The 19,100-nt window shown below is 43.0% G+C and overlaps 1 protein-coding gene across 1 annotated transcript in view; it reads left to right on the plus strand.

Moving 5' to 3' along the window:
* STT3B (STT3 oligosaccharyltransferase complex catalytic subunit B) overlaps positions 1-19,100 on the plus strand; it is a 284,604-nt gene that overhangs the window by 171,754 nt on the left and 93,750 nt on the right. The gene's annotated exons all lie outside the window — the stretch shown is intronic.

The raw sequence follows: 19,100 nt of genomic DNA on the forward strand, positions 1-19,100 counted from the left end.
TGCTGGTTACTGCGGAGGAGGAAGGTGGAGGAAAGAAATAGTGCCTCCATTAATAGTCCACTCTAGACTTCAGAAAACCCATTGTTTCTAATAATAGCTTTGTTGATTATTAGAGAGAATATGGTGTGTATGTATATAGTCTAGGATAGAGAAGGTAAGAGCGATCCGCAGTTGCTCCTGCCTGTGCCAACTCCAGATTCAAACTGGCAGTCACGACTTCGTAGAGGTCATGGCCACCATTTTGAGCCCATAGCCAGCATGGGCAGGAAGGACTGGTGATCGCTTCTTCCTGCCCTACCCTAGACTTAATTTATGCATTCTTGTATCCCACTATTATCCAAAAACAAGTTTCGGTTCAAAGTGGCTTACAATTTACATTTTGGTTGAGTTACAGTGGTGTTGTGCAATGCGGTTCATGTGGTTATTCATAGACATTTTGAAGAGAGATTTAAAGAGGAAATGGTAGTAGTAGCTTTTGTGTTCAGTTGTAGAGTTTTTGTGATATTTATTCATATACTTTTGAAGAGGTAGATTTGAAAGGAAGGCGATATCTTTGTGATTTAGATGTAGAATTTTTTGAAGAGGTAGGTTTTCATTTCTTTTCTGAATTGGAAGAGTTTTTCCTCCTTATATGGTGCTTAGCCCCTCCTAGTGCATCTTGATGCACTAGTTAGGGCATGTGGGCTGCCATTTTGAGAAGGGCAGGCCCAGAGGCAAGAGGGAGAAGGCATTGCTTCTGCCCTCCTGCCTTTAATGCTTTAAGGTATGTGAAGGGGAGGGAAGGGGGGATCAGGCCACTAGACCAGCATGGCTTTTGAGTTGCATGGAGGGTGGGGCAAGAGAGGGGTCCACTTGACAACCAGGGATTTTTTGTTTCCAGAAGGGGGGTTTGGGAGTCGGGAAGTTTTAAAGGTTTTGAGGGGGTCAAGGTCGGAGTTTGAAAGGTTGGGGAAGGGGATTGGTTTGCAAGAGCTATGCCTACCACACAGCTCTTGTGGGAATGCACCAGGAATGCTCAGACCCTTTTACTGACCAATGCTCAAAACTAACAGTGTGCATATAATTTGCATGCTGTTATTGTTGAGCATTGGTTGGTAATTCTTATATTTTTCTGGCGCAGTTCTTCTTTACAACGCCAGAGTTTTTGTGCATCAGGGCCCCAGTCTGGACATCTGCTTGCTCAATTATCTCTTGTCTGATAAAAACACTGCAACTCAATTTCAAAATTACTATAAGTCACTGTATAGCTCTGAAATAAATTTGATTTTATTTTTTCAGGATTTTATGGAAAACCTTGCTCACCCCAAAGTAATAGCCTTGCAAAACTCCCAAGTTAGAAGCAGACATCACTCTTTCTGATTTATTAGAAGCAATGAAATCTTTACCTAAGGGTAAAGCCCCAGGCAATGTTGTCTCTCTATTGAATTTTACTTGGCTAAAACTGATACCTTAGCACCCCAACTTTTAACTGTCAATCTATGATTCACTCTAATGGTAAATGAAGGGTGCAGTGGTTAAAGCACAGGTCTTGGGGCGTTTCCAAGATGGTGGATTAGACTTGTTGGTAATCGGAGCGTCTTTGAATTCCCTTCACTTTACCTGGAAATTATCGTAGAATATGCCTCATAGTAAAAGAGGGCGTCGTAAGAAGCGTACCGCTGACAGCTTCAGGTACGACGACTCAGACGACGCTGGACCGATTTGCCACAAGCATCCCACGAATGACCGGCGAACGTTTACCTGCAGTGCGGGAAAGTGAAGGAGCACTAACCCCACAAGGTTTAGAAACATCATTGTCCTCGCCAGAAGTGAATCCGCCGCCATGCCCCGCAACTGCCTGGGAGCGTCTGGAGGTCCAGGAGCATTCGGAAGTCGTTGCTCAAGAATTACCAGTCGGCGGAGACACTCCAAAGGTGGTGGGGGAGAACATGGCGCCAACATTGGAATCTATTTCGTCTGCGATTCGGTCTTTAACATCCTTAGTTAGTCAAGCTGCTCAGGAGACTACACAAATAGTGAGTAAATTGGATTCGCTAACTATTGCGTTCGAGGCATTGAAACAGGAAACTTCTTCAAATAAAACGCAGGTTCAACAAGATATCTCACTGTTGACTAATAAAACGGATTTATTGATTAAGGATAAAACAATCATTCATCGTAAAATTGAGAATATCGAAAATTACAATAGGCGTTTGAACCTCCGGATTTTAAATTTCCCCCGCTCCTCTGAAATTAATGCTCTTGAGTTGTTTAAAAAATCTTGTTGAAAATTTATCTATTTCTTCAGACTTAATACCGCCAATCAACAAAATATATTATCTACCAGTTCCTAAAAGGAGAATAGAGGGGAATGAAGGATTGCAGGACCTATCGGCCGCCTTGGAAAATTCTAATGATGGGATTTTTGAGAGGCAAACTCTCCTTGTTTCAATGGTCTTTGAACAAGATCTGAACATGATCAAAAAATTGTACTTTAGAAATTTGGCTAAACCATTTTATGGTGAAACTCTTCGGATATATCCAGATGTAGTGAAGACTACCCAGGAAAGACGGCGTTCGTTCTTGGCAATGAGAGACGAAGTCAAGGCATTAGGTGCTAATTTTATACTGGCATATCCTTGTAAATGTCAGATTAAATATCTGGAAAATAAATATCAATTCTTAGATCCTGAACACTTGAGAAATTTCATAGATTTGAAGAAAGTGAACAAATAGATCCTCTGTTAGTTTAAGAACATGTTATTCACAATATAAATGTTTTGTGGGTGAATCCAGGCCTTATTTCTTCTAAAAAAAAAAAAAAAAAACCAACTTATTCTTTTGATTTACTCCTAATGTATCTCGGCCCCTCCACTACAATTATTGTGGTCTAAGAAAGAAGTTGAATTATGTTGGCAGAATAATGTACTGAAAAATGTTTTTTTCTTTCTGTTTTTCTTAACAAGATGTAATGCTTGTGATATGATTTAAAATCAATAAATATAATAATAAAAAAAAATGGTAAATGAAATGGGCGCTAGCAATGTTTTCCTCACAGTTGCAGCTTGGCCTCCTGCCTCCCTCCCTGTCATGTGAATTCCAGGCCCCCCTCCCTGTCCTCGGAGTTCCATGCTCCCCTCTCCTCGGAGTTCCAGCTCTCCCTCCCTCGGTCTCTGTCTTTGGAGTTCCACACCCCTACGTGTCCGTCCCTCTCCTCGGAGTTCCAGGCCCCTTCCCCTCCAAGTTCCATAGCCCCTCCCTCCCTCCCTGTCCTCTGCATTCCAGGCCCTCCTCCCCTTCGAGTTCCAGGACCCCCGTCCCCTTCGAGTTCCAGGACCGGCCCTCCAGTTCCAGAACCCCCTCCCTCCCCTCCCCTGCCCTCCGAGTTCCATGCACCCCCTGCCCGAATTCCACACCCCCGCGTCTCTCTCCCTCTCTGCCCTTCGAGTGGAAGCAGGATGTGTGTGGCTGCACCTCCCCTTCATAAGTACCAGCTGTTATTTAAAACTTCTTATCTCCTGGTCCGCCGGCAACAGTGAAGTTGAGCAGGCACGGCGCTTGACTGCCTTCGCTTCTGTTTCAGCTCTGCCTCTGGTCCCGCACTCATTTCCTGTTGCGGAAGGGCGGGGCCAGAGGCAGAGCTGAAACAAGGCAGTCTGAAGCGCCGTGCCTGCTTGACTTCACTGTTGCTGGCGGACCAGGAGGTAAGAAGTTTTAAATAACAGCCGTCACTTACGAAGGGGAGGGGCAGACGCACACGTCCTGCTTCCACTCGGAGGGCACAGAGAGAGAGGGGATGGAGGCACGGGGTGGTGGAACTCTGACGGGAGTGGAAGGAGGTAGGGGGCCTTGGAACTCGGAGGGGAGGGGGCTGGAACTCGGGGGGGGGGGGGGGGGGGATTGTGTACTGACCTCCGCCGGCTGGCACTGGCTTCCCTTCCCAGGTCATCGTTGTACTCCGAAGGGACAGAGAGAGAGACCTCCGGTGGCTGGTGCTGGCTTCCCCTCTCTCTCACTTCCCATTGGTCCGCCCTGTGACATCATCCAAAGGGCGGACCAATGAGAGAAGTGTGTTACGAACCCAGGCATCCAGACGGAGGTGCAAATTATTATGTAGGATATATAGGATAACTTATGGGTAAACAAAATGCACACCATTATCCAGCCTGTCAGTCTAAACTAGCAGCAATTCTTGCAGGGGCTACCTTGAATCAATGCCTACTTGCTTTAGAAAGATGTGGCACTCCTACAGTAAAATGTTATTGAACCTGTTTCATCTCAAGAAGGAAATCAGGATTTCTGTTCCATATTTCCTGATTGCCAGAGAGACAGAAAGTTATGTCCTATTTTAGACCTCAGGAACCTCAATTTGTTCTTCCCAAAGAAGTTCAAAATAAATGTACTATTCTCTGTCCCTTCTTGACAAAAGGAAGTTGGCTGTGCTGTCTGGATCTCTACGATGTCTAATTATGGCATCTAAGTTCATCCTAACTGCAGAAAATATCTAATTCCTTTTGTACATTGACCACTACCGATGCAAAGTCCTGTCCTTTAGTTTTTCTAGGGGCCCAGAATTTTGACAAAATGGTTGTTGGTATTTGCAGTTCACTTACACAGGTAGGGACATCGTTTTTCCATACATTGAGAACTAGCAGCTTCCTTGAGAATACACACTCTTTCTCTCGAGATGAAACAATAGTCTCTTTAAAGACCTAGGCTTGTGTTTTAATCAACTTTGAGAGGCCAACATTTCAACCTACAAACACAATTTAATTCATAGGAGCTATTCTGAAAAGCGGAAGCTTTTCTGCCACAAGAGAGATGCCCGACACCAGTACATTGTTTAGAAAGTTCAGTACTCCCTAGTGGTAACTGCTAGAATCTAGTTGCAGAAATTTGTCCATATGTCTGCTGCAGTTCATATAATGTCATCTGTCTGTATCAAAACAAGATAACCACAGTGGGATCTCAAGATTTCCAGTAGAGTCAGTGCACTCATTATATATCAATTACGGTTTTGTCTTCACTTTGAGCCAACCATGTTAGTGTTTATGTCAGAACTGAACAAATGTCATCCAACATCAGTTGGGGAACCCACCTTAGCCGCTGACCCTCACAGGGAACCTGGTCACAAGCAAAATGAATGTTCCTCGTCCATCTGAAGCTTAAGGTGATGTTTTACTCCTTCTGAATGTTTGCAGATTTTCTTCAGGATTTATCTTACCACAGATGGACAATCAGGTTGATATGTTCTTGTCATCAAACAAGTTCTGTTTGCATGTACTAAAGCAATGGAAATGTAGGACTTAGGCCTGTCATCACATAATAATTCAGGCTGGTTAAATCTTGGTTGGTCAGAACCAGATAGCAGACAGTTCTTCAGCCCTACTTGAGGGCTCTGGACCATGAACCAGATAGCAGACAGTTCTTCAGCCCTACTTGAGGGCTCTAGACCATAAAACCTTCCAGGATATTTCTCAGGCCTGGAGCCTCCTCAAATAAACCTGTTTGCCAGTACTAAAAATGGAAAGTAATCCCTCTGTTCAGTTTGTGTTCATTCCTGGATCTACTAGTGAGGGATGTGCTGGCTATAAACTGAACGTTATATTCCCCTGCACTTATCCACTTATTATTGAATAGTAAAAACCCTGCACAAGTTACAGGCAGGCCCACCACAATGATTCTCTCAGTACCATACAGACCTCATCAGAACTGGTTTCCTGTGCCTCTGTAGCCTTCAAACCCTTACTCCAGAGGGAATTCTGTTCACAATATTTTAAAATTCTGCATTGTTTGTAGTGTGTTTGCACAGAACGTTTGCTAAGGCTTAAAATTCCCTCCTGTCTTTTCCCTTCTCAGCTCTAGCCTCTTCTAACTCCCAGCAATATCCCTAATTCTTCCCCCAAAGTCTTCTACTTGCAGTACCCCCACCTCTTTCTCCCTTCCACAGGCACTCACCCCCACTTCTTATTCTTTCTCCTCCTCTCCCCATCTATCATTCTATCTCTCCCACTCACCCCTAGCACACCCTGAAGCTTGTTATGCCCAAATTCCCATGGCAGAGTCTTGGCTTTCAGTGCCCTCTCCCCCAAAACCCAATGGCACATCCTCACCTTGCTCCCCCGCCCCCAAACATAGCACACTCACCTTGCTTAAATTACAAGGCCTAACAGCATGGTAAGTGAGCAGTGTTTTTCTGTGAATCTGCTGATGCCAATACAAGAATTCGAACAGATGAGCATGTGCATTTAAATGCAAGCGATTTTCCACCTGGTGTTTTGCTAATGGTTACAACACTGTTTGATGTCCTCCAAAAGACATTATATAATACCTTTATCATTTGTCACCTTGCATTGCAAATATTCTTCATCAAATTATATATACCTAGAGGTGTATTTTCAAAGCACTTAGCCTTCCAAAGTTCCATAGGTTTCTATGGAACTTTGGAAGGCTAACTGCTTTGAAAATGAGCCCCCTAGTATACATGAATGTAATTTACCTGAGCTACTTTCCTGGAAAAGGTATGTACAAAATCCAAACAAATAAATATTTATTTATTTTTATCTCGATGCACTCTCAGGCTTTCTTGTCTGCATACTGACTGTTTCATGATGTTCATTTATTTCCATGTTCATGAAATGGCTTTTTAATGTTAAATCACAGATACAGAAGCCTCCTGTGTCATGGAAACCCCAGTATAATTTTTGCATATCTCTTACAACTGTCATTTGAGCCCATGGAATCTGCATCTCTAACTCTCTAAATCACCCACTGGACAAGAAACGGAAAAAGAGGAGGAGGAATAGCCATAATATACAAAGTGGAGTTTACCGCCACAGCCGAATCCATCCTGCCACAACTTGAAATTGCCTCGGTAAGAATTAATCACCCTAACTTACAGGAACACCTTAACGCAGTCCTGCTCTACAGACCGCCAGGCAACTGGCAAGACTCCCAAACACACTACTTGGACTTTATCTCGAATACTTGTGTCTCTACCTCAAACCTCATCATAATAGAAGATATCAACCTGCACCTTGAAGATCTCAACTCAACAAGCACCCAAGAATGCGAAGAGTTCCTACAACTATGGGATCTTCACAGGACAAACACACATCCAACTCATATCAAAGGACACACACTAGACATTGTCACACACAAATTTGACCCCTAACTCAAACCTTATACTAACAGACACAAAATGGACACCCGCAACATGGGCCGACCACTATAACATCTCCCTCCAATGGCGAGTGAAAGGCTCAGCGAATGAACAAGAACAGAAAACCTACACAACGAGAGGAAAAATAGACCCGGTAATATTCTGGCAACAGATCTACTACAACAAATGGACAATTAAAGCAGATACAATCCAATTCCTCTCAGAATGGGACGACAGATGCAGATCCATATTAGACAATATTGCTCCAATCCAAACCAGAACCTCACATAGAAAGAATTCAATACCATGGTTCAACGAAGAGGTGAAAAAACTTAAAACACAAGTTAGAAGGTTAGAACGAGCATGGAATAAAAAGAAAGTCGACCCCACACTTAATGCCTGGAAACAACTCCAGAGAAAATACAAATATACCATAAGACAAACTAAAAGATCATATTACAAAACTGTAATCGGACCAAACTACAAGGACACACACAAACTCTTCCAACTTGTGAATAAACTACTAGATACTACACCAGTTACAACCAACAGCAAAGACGCACCAGGAGCAGACAATCTCGCGAGATACTTCAATGAGAAAATCATACAGTTACGAAGTAAGATACCTATCAGTACCATCGACTGTGCTGAACTCCTTGACTGTCTAGACCCACACCCTGGCGTTTACCCAGCAGACAGAACCTGGACCGATTTCGAGACACTATCAGAGTATATTATCTCCCAAACGCTCAAAAGATTTGCCAAATCTCACTGCAAACTAGATATATGTCTAAACAACCTTATGACATCTGCTCCTCAACAATTTATAATAGACATAACGAAACACCTGAACGATATGCTTCAAAATGGAATCTTCCCGAAGGAGAAAGGAAACATTCTACTCACCCCCATACCCAAAGACGCAAAGAAAAGTGTGAACGAACTAACCAACTACAGACCAGTAGCATCCATTCCCTTAATAACCAAACTGACGGAAGGGTTGGCGACCAAACAACTCACAAACTACTTAAATAAATTTTCAGTACTCCACGACTCCCAGTCAGGATTTCGGTCCAACCATAGTACTGAAACAGTACTAGTCACTCTCATGAGTAAATTCAAACAAATGATTGCAACTGGAAAGAACATGTCAAGCCCTTTTGACATGGTTGATCATGGAATACTACTACACATCCTTGAGTACTTCGGAATTGGAGGCAACGTTCTCAGATGGTTCAAGGGATTCCTAACCACACGATCTTACCAAGTGACATCTAACTCGTCCACCTCAAGCCACATGGATACCTGAATGCGGAGTCCCACAGGGATCCCCCCTCTCGCAGACTCTATTCAACTTAATGATGATACCCTTGGCCAAACTATTATCAAACCAAAACCTCAACCCATACATGTACGCAGAAGACGTAACGATCTACATCCCATTTAAACAAGATCTACAGGAAATTTCCAACGAAATCAACCAAAGTCCTCCATATTATGCATTCCTGGGCGAATGCATTTCGGCTGAAACTCAATGCCTAATACTCACCTCTCAACATAACAAGAAAAAAATTTACAGCCATTAACACACCAAATCTGAACCTTCCAATTTCAGACACCCTAAAAATTCTTGGCGTTACCATCGATCGACACACAACACTCGAGAACCACGCGAAAAACACAACCAAGAAGATGTTCCACTCAATGTGGAAACTAAAAAGAGTAAGACCTTTCTTCCCAAGGACTGTTTTCCGCAATTTGGTACAATCAATGGTGCTCAGTCATCTAGATTACTGTAACGCATTCTATGCTGGCTGCAAAGAGCAGATAATCAAAAAACTTCAGACAGCCCAGAACACCGCAGCAAGACTCATATTCGGCAAAACAAAATATGAAAGTGCTAAGCCCCTACGAGAAAAATTACACTGGCTCCCACTTAAAGAACGCATCACGTTCAAAATCTGCTCCCTAGTTCACAAAATCATTCACGGAGAAGCACCAGCCTACATGTCAGACCTGATAGACTTACCACCCAGGAATGCCAAAAGATCATCCTGCAAATTCCTTGATCTGCACTTCCCTAACTGCAAAGGTCTAAAATACAAATTAATGTACGCGTCAAACTTTACCTACTTGAGCACACAGTTATGGAACACACTACTGCGCAACTTAAAAATGATCTATGAACTAATGAACTTTCACAAACTACTGAAGACCCATCTCTTTAACAAGGTATACTACAAAGACCAACCAATGTGAATATACACAACCCCCCCCCCCCCACCCCACATATATTCAGAACTATCTAACAATATCTGCTTGTTTATTCATATATTATGTTTTATCATTATCTTGTTGCCCAAGATCTTTCTGTAACACTAAATGTCTATTTTCTAATATATTTCCATCACTCATGATGTATTGTAAGCTACATTGAGCCTGCAAAGAGATGGGAAAATGTGGGATACAAATGCAATAAATAAATAAAGATTCTCATCTATAAGATGATGTTTTTAATAGGAATTAATTTGACTAGATGAGTCAACAAACTTCAAGCCTCAGTCACATAAGAATTGTACACTTAGTTTCATCATAACAAAGTACTTCTGTGTGCTCATCCTAAATTCTGTCAACTTTGCTTGAGGCCTTGATGCTCAAAACTCCGGCGCTGTACTGAAGAGCGCATCAGAACAGCTCCCTAATGCTCAACGCTAATAAGATGCAAATATAGGCGCGTTCTTAGTGTTGAGCATTAGAAATTTGGAAGTTAAGGGGGAGGATGGTCCTTGGGGCATGCACATAAGAGCTGCACAGTAAGGCAAAGCTCTTGTGCTCGTGCCCAGTCCAGGGTGTAGAATCATTGGCCGTGGGAAGAGGGAATGAGGAGGAAGAGCTGCAGGTTGCAGCTTGCCACCTTGCCCCACTGCCACATGGATGGAATCTTTTCCAGCCTGGCTGATGCTCACCCTGGGGAGAGAGGGAGCCAGGGCCAGTCTGCAGCCTTTAGCGGAAATAGATCTGTCCTGCCGGGAGCAGACACATTTGAAACCGGATCCAGGCTGGGAGCCCTCCAACCATCTGCTCTCAAACAGGGCGATAATCTCAGGAAGCTTGACCCATGGGAAGAAGTCATGACAACTTTTAGCCTACTTCCCTAGCACTCTCTTTTTGCCCGCTCTCTTCTCCTCACGAGTCCTCTCTTCAATAACCCTATGGCAGCTCTGAGCAGGCATTAGGTTTTCGGTGTTAAGGGCACAGTTTTTGACTATGCTGTTGTCTGAGCCTTTGGGGGGGGGGGGGGGTAGTAAGAAATGGCCTCATTTGCCTACATCTGCATTCTATTTGCATTGTTGTCCGGCATGTTCTTTCTTTCCTGCGGTAGAGCCTTTTGAGCATTATGCGCCAGTAAACGTGGGCGCTAGTTTGATGCCAATGGCTTCTAGTCCCTGTGTTCACTTCTGGGCATTGGCCCCTAAATACTTAAAGTTGAAAAAAGAGAGGTGTTTAGCTGAGGCAATTTGATAGCAAATTTTTTGTCTCCAGCTTAACTAAATGAGGAGGCAGGCGTGTGCTGACTAGGGCATGCCGGTGTTAGGCTCCGGGCTGACTAATTTTCTCCTCAGTAGGGAATCTTTTTCAACACCTCCAGCAGCGTTCATGTTAGAAGGCAGATGCTGTGTAATAAGAGGTAGCTGGCACATCAGTAGTGTGCAAGAAATTTGTACTTTGGGCCTGTGGTTTTTCTGGATATAATAGGGATGCTTGTAGAAGTCAAGCAGCAGTCTCCCATGTCTCCTTTGTGGAGCCAGTTTGGGCAGTAACAGTGGCCATGTTATTGCTAGACTGTCAAAATCAGGTGTGCTGCAGTGAGCTTCAGACTCCTTTGGTGCTGGGAGCTGCAGAGCCATCACCTTCCTTCATGAAGCTCTGTCCCCTTGTGCAGGAGGATCTACTGTCCTGTTGTAGAGAAGCTCAGCTCTTAAGGATTCCCATGACCATAAGGTGGAGTTATTACTCAAGCAGGCCTTCAGCACTTGGTCTCTTGGCATTCAGGTTTCTATCTGTGGTGGCTCTGTGGCCAAGGCCGTTCTACAGTGAGCACAGCAAATGTCAGTATTGCCAGAAGTGGCCTGTTTAGAGTCTGGGGCAGCCTTTCTGATAAATGCCCTTTACAATCCGGTGCATCTGTTCCCTCTCGGTGGTGTACCTCAACAAGAAAGGTGGGACCAGGAATGAAGCTGTGGCACTAGAGAGAGGCTGAATTTGTTCCTGGGCAGAATGCCATCTGGTGATGGTCTGTGTCTCACATAGCAGGAGTGAACAGTGTTCAGGTGACTTTTTTCAGCAGACACTCCCTGAATCTGGTGGAGTTGGAATGCTGTCCTTTGGCCTTTCAGATCATAATGAATTGCTGGGGCCTTCCTCACTTCAGCAGATGGTATCCAGCCAGAACACAGTGTCCATGTTTCTTCAGCTGTGGGAAAGAAAGAGGTTTATTGGAAATCTTTGCCCTTCTCTAGCCTTGGCCAGAGGTGGAGCCTCTGTGTTCTCTCCATGGCCCCAGAGTTGGAATGCTGTCCTTTGGCCTTTCAGATCATAATGAATTGCTGGGGCCTTCCTCACTTCAGCAGATGGTATCCAGCCAGAACAGTGTCCATGTTTCTTCAGCTGTGGGAAAGAAAGAGGTTTATTGGAAATCTTTGCCCTTCTCTAGCCTTGGCCAGAGGTGGAGCCTCTGTGTTCTCTCCATGGCCCCAGATAGAGTGAATCCTTTGGAAGGTGAAGAAACATCTGTGTCTTGTGGTCATGGTAACACCAGATTGGCCCCATCGGCAATGGTACACCATCCTTATTTGATAATTGTTCAGATCTACAGTTCTAGTTCAAAGAGGTCCTGAACTCCTTTAGCCAGGAGCCAGCACTCATGAAGGACCTGGATCCATTTTGACTTACTAACTCCTCCTTTTCCTAAGAGATCCCATGTGCCTGTCCCATGCTTTCTTAAATTCTGACAGTCCTCGTCTCCACCCATCCACCACCCTTTCTGTGAAAAAGTATTTTCTTAGATTCCTGTTAAGTCTATTTCCTCTTAACTCCATCGTATGCCCCCTCATTCCAGAGTTATCCTTCATTTGAAAAAGGCTCACCTTCTGTAATTTAACGCCACTGAGGCGTTTAAACGTCTATCATGTCCCCTCTCTCCTGTCTGTCTTCCAGTGTATACATGTTGATTTCTAAGTCTCTCCCTATATGTTTTATGTCCGAGACCACGTACCAATTTTGTAGCTGCCCTCTGGACTGACTCTAACCATTTATATCCTTCTGTAGGTGCGGTCTCCAGAATTGCTCATAGTACTCTAAATGGGGCCTCACCAGAGATATAATAAGGGCGCTATCACCTCTTTTTTTTTTTTTCCTGCTGGTCATCCCTCTCCTTATACAGCCAAGCATCCTTCTGGCTTTGACCATTACTTTTTCTACCTGTTTGATGACCTTAAGGTCTCCAGACACAATGACCCCCAAGTCCCGCTTTCCTTTCGTACACAGAAGCAGTTCACCCCCTATATTGTACTGCTCCCCTGGATTCTTGTACCCCAAGTGCATGACCCTGCATTTCTTAGCATTAAATCTTAGTTGCCACTTATTGGATCATTCTTCAAGCTTTGCTAGATCCTTCCTTGTGCCATCCGCATCCTCCAGGGTGTCCACCTTATTATAGAGTTTGGTATCATCCACAAAGAGACAAATCTTACCAGAAAGCTATTCCGCAATGTCACTCACAAAGATGTTAAAAAGAGCTGGCCCAAGGACCAAACCCTGCAGTACAGCACTGATAACAGCCCTTTCCTCGGAGCAAGCTCCATTTACCATTACTCTGTCTCCTTCCATTTAACCAATTTTTAACCCAGTTAGTCAATTTATGTCCTATACTGAGGGCCCTCAGTTTATTTTTCAGTCGCCTGTGTGGAACCGTCTTAAAGGCTTTGCTAAAATCCAAGTACACCACATCTAGCGCACCTCCCAAGACCAACTGCTTGGTCACCCATTCAAAGAAATCAATCAAGTTTGTCTGACATGATCTGCCTCTAGTGAAGCCATGCTGCCTCGGGTCCTGCAGTCCATTCAATTTGAAAAACCTCACAATCCTCCACTTTAGAAGCATTCCATTAGTTTGCTCACCACTGAGGTTAGATGGACAGGTCTGCTCTTATGCAGAGGGGCCACATCCACCCTTCTCAAGTCCTCCAGGACCACTCCAGACTCTAGGGAAGCATTGAAGATGTCAGACAGTGGAGCTGCCAGAACCTCTCCTTGATCACCTTTGGATATATCCCATCAGGCCCGATCGCTTTGTCTACTTTTTAGTTTAGCTAGCTCCTCATGAACAGCCTTCTGAAAATCGGTCCCAGTCTACCATATGTTCATCCCCATTTGCATTTGTTTTCTGGGGTCCTATCCCCAGTCTTCATCAGTGAACACAGAATAGAAGTAATTGTTAAGCAGTGTAGGTCTCCTGGAGGGGGTGGACCCTCGAGAAATCTTCCCCCCAGGCAGGACCCCAGGCAAGAAAAACTCTGGCTACTAAATAAGTATTAAACATAAATGTTTATTCAAATAGTCAAAGAAGCCAATCAGTAATTATTGAAATATCAACAAATAAAATCCCAATAGAGTATAATATGTAGCAAATAAAAGCTGAGTTTTCCCTGGTAGCTGTCAATATGTCCACCTGCTAATGTAGACACATTGAGGCTCACCATCCTCAGTTCTGTTTCCTCTTAAATAGTTTTTTTTCTTCTTTTCTTCATTATCTTAATTATCTTAATTATCTTAATTATAATTACCCTTTCTACCTAATGACTATGTATCTTTCCAGAATATTCTATTTCCTTTTATGGTGAATCCTGTGCCAGCACTTCCTACCATCTTCCAACTTCTATCATTTATTCCCTAATTGCATAGACAGTTTTAAGGCCTCTCGTAGAAGCATAAGTTTTCATTAGATAATGGTTAAAGTCACCATTATAGTGTCCACACCCTCTTGCTGGAGTTATAATTCTACCCACTCCCACTTCTCCTTTTGATTGTTTATCAGGATACTGCAGGTGTCCTTAGTCTCTGACTCTTAGTTGCTGCCATGCAACTTATCACAAGTTAGCATAGGCCAAATGTCAAACCACAGCCTTAGAAAGGTAATGTTAAGTAGTAGTAGTAGTAGTTTTCAGAAAAAATACATTTATAGCTGTCTTGCAACTTTTAAGTCTGCCCAGTTAAAAAAAAAAAAAAAGCAAAATAGCTATACTAAAATCAAAACTAGAAATAGGGAAGGTTTTCACCTTTCCATGGCCTCAATGATATATAGTAGTTCAGCTTTATCCTTATCAGCTTCTACATATTCCTCCCCCTCAGCTTTGTGCCTCACAATGCTATTATGGCACTTCCTCCTGTCATTTATATATCTGAAAAATTTCTTGTCTCCCAATTTTACCATATCAGCTATCTTTTCTTCCATTTGCCTTTTTGCATTCCTGACAGTTCTTCCAGTTTCTCTTAGCTTTTTCAGGTATTTTTGCCTGACCTCTTTCAGATTTGTCTTGTTTATGAAGGCTAACCTTCTTTCCCTTATTTTTTCATCTTCTACTTTTGAGAACCAGAGTTGCCATCTTTTCCTCTTACTTTTATATAATTTTTTAACATAAAGGTTTATCACCTTTAAAATACCTTCTTTCAGTTTCGCCTACTGCTGTTCTTCCTTCAGCTGTTCCCATCCAACCAACTCTTTCCTAAAATAAAATTCCCACATCTTGGCAGAGTTAGTCCTTTTGAAATCTAGAACCCATTACCCACTGCTGAAACAATTCTTCCTGTAGAGAATCCAAGATTGCTTTGCTTCTAGATGACCATTTAGCAGGGACACCTCGGTCGACATCTGGCATGTTAAAATCACCTATCAGTAGTACTTCCTCTTTCCTAGCTATTTTGTGGCTGTCTTCAATTAAGTCTCTGTCCATTTCTTCTGACTGTGAAGGTGACCTGTATATTACACCAATGTAAATATATTTTCCTTTCCCTCATACCAGTTTAACCCATAGTGCTTCTTCCTTACCCCATACGTCCTGCTGTTCTGTCACTTGAATATTATTCTTAACATATAATGCTAATCTTGTGCCCTTTTTTCCTACCCTGTCCTTCCTGAATAGATTATAGCCAGGTATAACTATTTCCTAGTTGTAGCTCTCCGTGAACCACGTTTCCTTGACCACCACTAAATCCAAGTCTGCTTCTTACATTGCAGCTTCTAGCTCTAGAAATTTGTTTCCCATACTATGGGCATTGATATACAAGGCTCTCCAGATGTTACTCCCCCCCTCTTTTCTATAAGGGTATTTGATGTCTTGCCTTCCTGAGAGTTATTTGGGGCTTTTCTCACCCATCTCCAGTAAATTTAGTTTAAAGCCCTCTTTAGTACTTTAACCACTCCGTTACTGAAGACACTTCATCCCTTCCTTGAAAGATGGACACCATCACTGCTCAGTAGCTCTTGGAAAATCATCCCATGGTCTAAGATATCGAAGCGCTCACGTTGGCACTATCCACGCAGCCACACATTTAACGCCAGGATGCGAGTTTCCCTTATCCAGCCTTTTCCTTCAACAGGAAGCATCAATGAGAACACTGCCTGAGCATCTGGGTGCTTTACCCTGTGACCCAGAGCCATGAAGTCACGTTTGATATGTTCAGTAGAATACCTAGCAGTATCATTTGTGCCAACAGGGATGAACAGCATAGGATAGTGATCAGTAGGCTTGATGAGTCTAGGCAATCTTTTTGCTAACATCTTGAATCTTGGCACCTAGCAGATAGCAACCCTCCATGGACATCATGTGTGGTTGGCAGATGAATGCCTCAGAAGAGAATCGCCAACAACCACTACCTTTTGCTTCTTATTGGCTACCGATCCAGCGGATTTGGGCTTATTGATCATAGTCCCCTCTTGTTCTTGAGATGTTTTCAGCTGTTCTGCCTCCAGGGCTGCAAACTGATGCTTCAGTTTAACAGAAGATGGAGTTGGGGGATTGATTTATACAGGATCTGGGGACCCGTGTCCAGCTGTCCTCTTTCTGCTTAAGATGTTCTCTCCCTCTGCTGGAGATCCCCAATGTTTCAGCATGCATCTTTGAAACGAATTTCAGGTTGTCACAGATGCTTCTTAGTTTTGCCACCTCCTCTCTTGTACTTTTCATGAGGGATTCAATTTGCATACATTTATCACATGAAACCAGAATCTTGCCTTGCACCAGACATTCAGTCTGGACAGGGGCAATAGCTGTAATGGGAGCTGCAGCTTTAGGGACTTGGTGGTGTTTTGCCATATTTCAAGAGTAGTAGCTTTTTGTGGCAGTGAATCAAAGGAAATGAATGTGCTACCAATTTTTTTCTTACATCTGTTCCGAGGGATACAGGAAGCAGATAAATTTATTGTGAGATATCTATGTACTTGTTCAGATTTACTCTGTGGTTGTACATAGTTCAGTGTACATCCTTGCCTATTATTGGAAACCATTTTAATGGATGGAGATGGTAAATTAATATCCTTCTATTAGAGGTATATAAAAGAGTAACAAACTGGTGTATATGTTGTAACCAGGTACCTCTAAGTGCAGCCAAGGATAGAACAATCTCCTCCAGCCACAGGCTCCCGCTACAGTCAAGAAATAAATGTCCACCATCAACTTCACTCTTAAGGACTTTATTCCATGCAGGTTTCTAGTAGACCTGATACACAGTTCCAACAGCAGCATTCACCTTCAATCTTAAGCACATGTAAGCCACCTGAAAGTGTGTGGCAAATAGTCCCCTTTAAGCAATAGGTTATCAGCACATATCAGGATTCAATACAGGCTCACAGTCAGCTCTAGTCTGGGCTCTTTATCCAGTGCACAATAAGCAGTAGTTCAATTCCAAATAGAAGCTGTTCTTTCAGTTCATCATTACAGTTAAATCACAAAGCAGCAGTTTCTACCTTCTACTCTCTTTACCTTCAGGAGAGTTCAATACTTTAGGGACTCCTCATACCCAAGGGATTTCACCCTGCATCAGCTTCACTGGTAAATTCAATACTCTAGAGATCTCCCTTACCCAAGGATTTTCAGCCTGTGAATACTTTTGGGACTTCCTCACACCCAAGGGATTTCAGCCTGCTTCAGTACTTTAGGGACCTCTCTTACCCAAGGGTTTTCAGCCTGCCACTGCTTCTCTCCTCTCTCCTTCTGCTTCTCTCCTCCTTGGGACTCCTTCCCACCTGCCTAATCAATCCCTGGCTTCTGCTCTCACAACCAATCATTCTCCTTCTGTTAGCTTCCCCCACACCCATACCAGCTGAGTTGAGCATTAGACTAATGATGAGCTACTGCACACAGGGTTTCCTATCTCTCTTTCCCCCTAGTGGCAGCCAATCTACACGTCCTGCCAGCTTACACCCATGTCTTCCCCTATTGCAGCTAGGAGTCCAGTCCAGGTTCCTCATCTCACCCCCTGGCTGCTTGCCTGCAATGCCTTCTGGGACTTGTATTTCAGACTGAAACTGCCTTAACCCAACTATCCTGGATGTGACTGTCACAATGTTAAATGAGATCCTTTTAATCTAAAACAGGAAAGACACCTGATCAAGCAGAAAGCTGGAGAATTGCTGCAATCAGAAATAATTTGCTTTCAAAAGACAGATGCAATTAAGATAGAATTAATTGCTGGATATAAACAGTGGATTATTATTATTTATTATTATTTGTTACATTTGTATCCCATATTTTCCCACATATTTGCAGGCTAAATGTGGCTTACATAATACCGTGAAGGCATTCACCAAATCCAGTACAGGATAGGTACAAAATGTTGTATTGGGATAAGGAAGATATGTTGTGTTGGGATAGGGAAGGTAAGATTCAATCAAGTTGGGTTGAGGTAAAAGAGTTCATTAATGTCCAATACGATCTTTAATAGTGAAGTGTTGCAGGGTTGTCATTTAAGTTGAATATGCCCTTCCGAATAGGTGAGTCTTTAATGACTTTCTGAATTTTAGGTAATCATAAGTTGTTTTCACCACTTGTGGTAAAGCGTTCCACAGGCGCGTGCCTATGTAAGAGAAGTTGGACGCATGGGTTGTCTTGTATTTTAGTCCTTTGCAGTTTGGATAATCAAGATTCAGGTAAGACCGTGATGAACTGGTACTATTTCTAATTGGGAGATTGATTAGGTCAGTCATGTAATCTGGGACTACTCCATAGATAATCTTATGGACTAAGGTGCAGATTTTGAAAGAGATGCGTTCTTTGATAGGAAGCCAGTGCAATTGTTCATGGAGTGGTGTGACACTTTGGAATCGTGTCTTACCAAATATCAATCTGGCTACTGTGTTTTGTGCCGTTTGGAGTTTCTTTGTGAGTTGGTCCTTACATCCTGCATAGATTCCATTGCAGTAATCAATGTGGCTTAATACCATTGTTTCATTTCCACATTGAATAAAACATTTTCTTTACGGTGGAGTTGACTTGGGACTCGTGTGAGATTTCTATCAATAATGACACCTAGTATTTTGAGACTATCAGAGATGGGAAGGGAATGCTCTGGAGTGAATAAAGTTGTGGGTTTATAATTGTTGTACTGGGATGAGAGTAAGGCAATGCGTTTTATCGGTGTTCAGCTTCAGTTGAAATGAGTTGGCCCAAGAGTGCATGATGTTCAATCCATTTTTGATATCGTTGAAGATTTCTGATAAATCATGTTTAAAAGGGATATAGATTGTAATATCATCAGCATAGATGAATGGATGGAGACCATTATTCGATAGGGACTTGGCCAATGGATTAGACAAAATATATAGCAAGTCTTACCTTGGGGTGGGGTGGGCCTAAGCAACCAAGTATCTGCAGAATGTATTTGTTGTGAAAGCTGTCTCCAA

The sequence above is a fragment of the Microcaecilia unicolor genome, chromosome 1 (assembly GCF_901765095.1).
Source record: "Microcaecilia unicolor chromosome 1, aMicUni1.1, whole genome shotgun sequence".
Taxonomy (NCBI): domain Eukaryota; kingdom Metazoa; phylum Chordata; class Amphibia; order Gymnophiona; family Siphonopidae; genus Microcaecilia; species Microcaecilia unicolor.